The sequence below is a fragment of the Nannobrachium achirus genome, assembly GCF_963921795.1.
Source record: "Nannobrachium achirus genome assembly, chromosome: 7".
NCBI classification, from domain to species: Eukaryota; Metazoa; Chordata; class Actinopteri; order Myctophiformes; family Myctophidae; genus Nannobrachium; species Nannobrachium achirus.
This window is the reverse complement of record NC_137816.1, coordinates 1,626,515-1,633,722: the sequence shown is the minus strand read 5'-3', so window position 1 is coordinate 1,633,722 and position 7,208 is coordinate 1,626,515.

Genomic DNA, 7,208 nt, shown 5'->3' with positions numbered 1-7,208 from the left:
GATGATGCCCTGTTAGGAGATCCACACTAACAGAATCCATATATGGTCCTACCGACAGCTGCTATAAGCCAACCCTGGCGATAAGGTCTGAGTCGAAGAAATGCTTCTTTCCTGGCAAGAATTGCCCCTTTATACTGTAGGGCTCGTTTGTGTATTGTATGACATCACGCCACATCATCGGCTGAGGACTGTGTGATGTCATCATATCTCCATATATGGAGACATAAGTTGCTCATGCCCAAATATGGGCTGGTGAGGTCAGACTTAGTGTGATGCGTAGGTTATCTCCATATATGGAGATTCAACTTCAATGAGTAACCATGGCAAACTGTCAACTGCCCGTATGTCTTGATAATTGGTAAAACAAATTTTTTGGCCTATTTGTGGAGATAAGCGACCAACGGTCGCTTATCTCCCGATTAGGGAGTCTTACTGGTAGTAAACTGCTCCCTAACGGTCGCAACAAAGCGATAATTGGGTCTGCAGTAGTAATTGTGCATGGAATGCTGTACAGACTCTACAGAGGCCTGCTGCGCTTTATGGCACATGTGAATGAATTGTCCGTTTTGGAGATTTGCTGAGGTATCAAGAAACCCCATACTTTGCCATGTCATTGTTCCGACCTCCCATTATTCCGACCCGAACACCTAAACCTAACCTTAACCCTAACCCTAACCTCAGTAAAACTAACGCTGGTGAATGCTAACCTGGTGAATGTTAACCTGATCGGACCAACAGGAGGTAGAACCAATGCTCAGTCCCCCCATGTGCTCCCCCCCCCCCCCCCCCCCCCTTCCCCAAGCTCCCCCGCAGCTTCCAAAAATCCCAATAAAAACTAATTTGGCCTCTCGGGAAATTAAACCAGCTTTTTGCTGAGAACTGGACACAGCTCCACCTATCCCTTTGGCTTTCTGTGTATATCGTGTTAACCCACTTCTACCTCACTATGTCTGTTTGTTGTTGCCGGACCCCAGTGTGTATTCAGGACAGGTCCCTGTCACTGACAAGCGCCAACACCCAGACAGTTGGTCACATGATGCTTCCAGTACACAGGAGGTTAAAGCCCCTATCAGAGTCCAGGGTGAAGAGCTATTCACCGCAAATTTTAGGTGTAAAGCTATCCACCTAACGTGAGAAAACAAGTGGAGGCCATCATAGTCAGTCACGGTGAAGTCCTATCACTGACTGGTCTAGATCGACCAATCAGTGAACAGGGTGATGGGCCGATCTGTCTGAAAGTAAAAATCGAACCTCTGTTCGAAGTGGAGCTGTGTGTGTGTGTGTGTGTGTGTGTGTGTGTGTGTGTGTGTGTGTGTGTGTGTATTGCAGTTGATGCTCAGGGCAGGCTAGACTCAACAGCACCTCTCTGGTCACCCAGGGTTACTACATACAGGCTACGTACAGACCCACAGACCCACCCACCCACATACCCACATACCTACACACACGGCCACGTATAGGGGAGCTTGTGTTCCACACAGCTCCAAAAACAGAGAGATGTGTCGGGGTTCGCGGTGGAAAGCTCTCTTCACCGCGAGTAATGACGTAATGTTGTAGTTTTATGACTTAAAAAGACTACACCGCGGTGGATAGCTTACCACCGCGGTGCCTACTATGATAGGGGCTTTACACTATCCCCTCATAGAGTATGTATATAATAGAGAACGGATAGCCCCGCCCCCAGCTATACATTTCAGTGGCGTTTGGAAGCATGCGGAAGTAGCAGAATCCAGGTGCATTGTGGGGGAAATTGGCATGCACGTGGATGTGCCAAAATTTGTTACATCGAGACGTAAATACATCACAAACATCACTCGACGTCCATTGAACCCTATTGTAGACCCCAGCGGCGCGCTCTTTTGCTCGTGCCTGTCCAGCTTTGGCCACTATGGTCGGCTGCTTCAATATGTACAAGCCGTTCTGGGGGCTTGTTACCCCTCCCTGCTGAAGGGCAACCCGACTGACCAGTAGGTGTTGCTAGCGCAGCGACAAGATCAGGACATGATAAAGGAGTAGTTCGCCCCAAAGAATTGTATTTTCTAACACACGTCCCATGAAGCCTTTAAGATTTTTTTGCTTTTGTCACATTTCTTTATAAGCCAATCATTTGATGACCGGCGGATCTCCTACTGGTCGACCTCAACACATTTTTGGCTTAGGAATGCGACAAAAACAACAAGAATCTCCATGAATTCAAGGCTTCATGGGGTGAGTAATTGTTACTACAGAAAGCTGCTCGAGGTGTCCGTCCGTCCGTCCGTCCGTCCGTCCGTCACACACGTCACACGTCACACTTTTGCCCTGCTCATATCTCCGCAACCGTTGCCCCGATCCATGCCAGATTTTGCACACACACTCCTTACCTGCCAAACTACAACCTCCAAGGACCCCCGGAGCTCCAGGGACCCCCAGCTCCCTCGGGGACCCCCAAGTGTAAAAAATGAGCACATGTGCAAAAATTACCAAATGACCACCCCAACGGGGCTGCTCACGGGGCATTCCCGGGGACCACCCACTCCTGGTGCTCCAGAACGGATGCAAAAGTGGTGGCGCCCCCAGTGGAGGACCCCCTGCCACTGCAGCTCACATAAAATGCCGTAACTCGGGCTAGGAGCAACCGGGAGAGCCGGGGCCGGTACCTATTCGTCCGCCTTGGCGGCGCGGAGACCCCACCCCTCATTTCTCACATGGCCCTCTAGCGCCACCATGAGGCCGATTCAGATTTTGCCCTAAAATCACGAAAATCACTACACAGTATGTCTACACTCATGTCATCAACATGCTCAGGAAGATTTTGGAAAAACACATTTTTGCTCTATTTGTGGAGATAAGTGACCTACGGTCGCTTATCTCCCGATTAGGGAGTCTTACTGGTAGATAATAAGTCACGTTTTGGGTGAACTACTCCTTAATTAAAGTGGTTTCCATAGACCAGGGGTTCCCAAACTTTTTTGTCTCAGGGCACTCCATAAATATTTTTTTAATCCGAGGCACCCCTACATTATAATTTTCACTCCCAGCACATACAAGGTTTCCATACAGGTGGAAACCTTGTATGTCCAAAACCGTTCGTTTGTATTTATCATCTATAAAATGTACTAAACTAGTGAAAACAGCCGATCTACAAGCACACAACGCCTCGCACGGCCCCGTGAGGCGTTGTGTGCTTGTAGATCGGCTGTTTTCACTAGTTTTGTGCGACAGTCTTGTATGATGAAGCAGGGCTTTGCTTTACCAAAAGACGTACACATTTGAAACTTGGAGATACGAGATTTCTGCCCGACAGTGACGATATTTTAGTGATTATGTTGCGAGGAAAACGTTGAGATAACAGCCATTTTGGTTAGAACTGACTGAAAATAACTTTCAAGTTTAAAATGATACTAAACACTGTGTCCAAATAAATTCCAAATATTATCAAATTATCTCGCGGCACCCCTGGACTGCCGTCGCGGCACCCCAGGGTGCCCCGTCATCCACTTTGAAAACCCCTGCCATAGACGTTCAGTTTCCTACAATTCCTGAAATTCACTTGATTTGCGCAGCGTCAGATTTAAACCGGAAAAGGTCATAACGTGTTTCTGGTTTAAATCTGCTGCTGCACCAATCAAGCAAAGCTAATAGTAGTTAGGCAAAAATGCCACTTTTGGAAAACCGGGGGTACAGTTAGAACAGAGTCTATTGTGTTCATTGGAGTGACCAGATTTTAACTGGGTTATTTATTTATTTAACTTTCTTTCTTTCTTTCAAGAGCAACCACTGTCTATAGCCCACTAACTTTCCTCCGTTCCGGATGAATGTTCTTCCACTATGGTCATTATACTGCAACAGACAGAAGTTCCTATGATGAGAGCTTGATCCCGACTCACAAATCCAATAGTCGTGCTTTTAAAGTCTTTGCAGATGCCCTTCCTCTCTTTCTTCACGTGCCCTTCTTCTCTTCCCCGTGAAGAGCCATTTGTCAACTGTGTTATGAACGATCCTCGCTGTCAAGCCGTGCGGATCCTTTCCCGCGCCTCAGTCTCACTGATCCTTTCGAAAAGCGATTAATAACCTGGTTCCATGTAATGCAACGTAATGAATTTGCTGTACATTGCATTAGCTTTGAATAAAGGCAGGGGGGGAAATCGATGGGTCTTCCATTATCATAACTGATTTACATCCATTACCTATATCATCACCGTGGTATAGGGGACTTGTCAACATGTGAGGTGCAGGTTACAGGCCACTGCTTACTTGGCATATACTCTGTACTTTGATGCCTGGAGCAATGGACGAATCACACGGCGATATGGCTCTGTCCATCTGTGCATGTGTTTTTTCTGCTGCTGAGCAAATCAAACACAGCTATGGGAAAATAAACGGGAACAGGAAATGGGTACGCCACCTCTGACTGATCTGGGACTCAGAGCCTATTGGCTGTGCACAGAGCCTATTGGCTACTCACAATACCATCAGGTCTATTTGTCACATCACAAGATTATAGGTTCTTAAGTTAGTTATTTTCCATACAAGCTACCCACACATTGCAGCTACATACATCGTAGACCAGTGGTTCCCAAACCTTTTCAGGTCGAGACCCAAAAGAGAGATTAGGCTGTTTGCCCGAGACAAAAAGTAGTGAAAATAGCAGATCTACAAGCGCCAACAGTGTTGTTGCAAGCTTGTTCAGCAATTTTTACTACTCCTTATTTATTATAATTTTTCATTCATGGAATTTCTTTTGAAATGTATATTTTTTAAATGTAGGTCAATATATATATATATTTATCGTCGTTGTCGGGTGGAAACCTTGTATGTCCATCCAAGACCGTTTTGTATTTATCATTTTAAAAATGAACTAAACTAGTGAAAATAGCAGATCTACAAGCAGATCGGCTGTTTTCACTACTTTTGTGCGACAGCCTTGTATGATGAAGCAGGGCTTTACTTGGTGAAAAAACGTACAAATTTGAAACTTGGAGATAGGAGAGAGAGAGAGAGAGAGAGAGAGAGAGAGAGAGAGAGAGAGAGAGAGAGAGAGAGAGAGAGAGGATGGAAGAAGAGAAGAAGAGGAGTCAAATATGTAACCTATGACAAGTGTGATTGTGAATATGGAGTATTCACATGCAGGTGCTGTACAAAGTGCCAGTGCCAGTGTAACAATGAAGTGTATTCACAGTGACAGTGCCAGGGTAGTGTTGAGGGTAGCGGTCTGTATTGCCATGACTGACATGGTGACAGGGCCTGTTGTGTGTGGATCGGGTGGGAAAGTAGTCTGTTTTGTTCGACATTCGATGGTGTTGCTCGCCTCAGCCTGACAGTACAATCGTGCTGGATGCAGTGGCGTAAAGTAACTATGCACATTTACTCAAGTACTGTACTTGAGTACAATTTGGGGTATTTCTTACTTGAGTGTTATTACTTGAGTATCCAGTAGTACTGGAGTATTTCCAATTTTCAGTACTTTTACTTCTGCTCCTCTGCATCTAAGTGGCAAATATTTGTACATTTACTCTACTGCAAATTATTCGACAACTTACTACTACTACTACTACTTACTAGTTACTTTGTAGATTTTGATTATTATTACAAAACAATACATTAACCACTCCAGCTCTGCAAACCTTTTGGCCATTTTCAAATTGGCGATCTACAAGTTCACTTTGCGTTGCCACACATCGTGAGCTTGTAGATCTGAAGATTTTTATATGCCTTTTATATGACATTTGAAAACTTGAAATGGGACTCACTGGATCTGGATGTGTGCTCCCAAGTGTGTGTGTGTGTGTGTGTGTGTGTGTGTGTGTGTGTGTGTGTGTGTGTGTGTGTGTGTGTGTGTGTGTGTGTGTGTCATTGCTAATATCTACAAACATGTGTTGGACACTCAGGCTTCAGAGAAGCCACTCTTGACCATTATAAATGTACTGTCACCTACTGCCCCCTGGTGACAGAGCATTGCTACTGACATCAATATACATTCAGAGATTGAGTTTACTGGTTATGTAAGATAATAAAATAGTAACTGTCAGCAACACCAGGGGTTATTTGTCAAATGAATGTTGTAATAATAGGTCTATTGGTGTAATCTGGGATATGGGAGAGCGAACTGGAATACTGGTATGATTACAAAGGAAATAAAAAATGCATTCTGTAATTGAACCAGCTTGATCATTTCAATTCAAAATACTATAGCGGATTGATTCATCGCCTGATCATCTCTCCAGATGTAAACCTGCTGGGGCCATGGCATTGGTCCGAAGGTTCATTAGTCAGAATCTGTAAAGAATACTATGCCCAACTCTAACCCTATAACCCTAACCCTAACCTCAGTAACCCTAAGCCTAACCCTAAATTCGGACTAATGAACCTTTGGACTTATGGGCAGTCCCCGACCTGCGACCTCTCCACTGTGCCCTACATGTCAAATAAATGCTGGCAGCCAGATACACACTGCCTTTGGTACTGTCCCATATTGCAAGAATATTGGGAAGCGGTCCTACTTGAGATGAAGAACATGTTGGGGACTGAACTTGAACTGTATCCGGTATCACTTATCCTAGTCCTCCCTATAGTATGCACATTATTAATGCTCATCATAGAAAACATTTGTGCAACCACCTTTCTAGAGTGGATCTCATTCTCCTGTAAGGTTCCTACAATTTCAGGCTGCTGGCATAGGAAAATAATGAAGCATATTCCATGATGATTTCATTAGTTGTCTGTCTTCCAAGACACATAATGTAACCAACAGTGGAATCCCTTTCTTCACTATGTGATTGTGAATGCTTATTCTCATAGCGGACTCAAATTATGTATGTTGTTCGATGGGTGCCTAGTTGTTTTTACTTCATGTTTGTTCTCCATTTCTCTGATTGTGGTGTTGAATAATATTGGTCTTCTTTCTGCTCTGCTTTCTGATTTAGTTCATATATGATTGAGGGAGATTGGAATGATATGATGGAGAGGCAAGGTGAGGACATGTCATAGACCATGAGCAAGACTCAAACTAATATATTTTCCAATGGCCCCAGAGCATCCAAAACGAGAGATAGGCATAAAATAGACATAAAATGTAGGTGTAATTCTGCATTATAATACAAGACTACACGACAAAGACTGACAGAGAAGGCATAGCAGAGAGAAATGATGTACATGACTACACAGGTGGTATAAAATGTCTGCCGCATCATACCAATCAGTTTCTTAAACTAAACTAAGTTGATTGG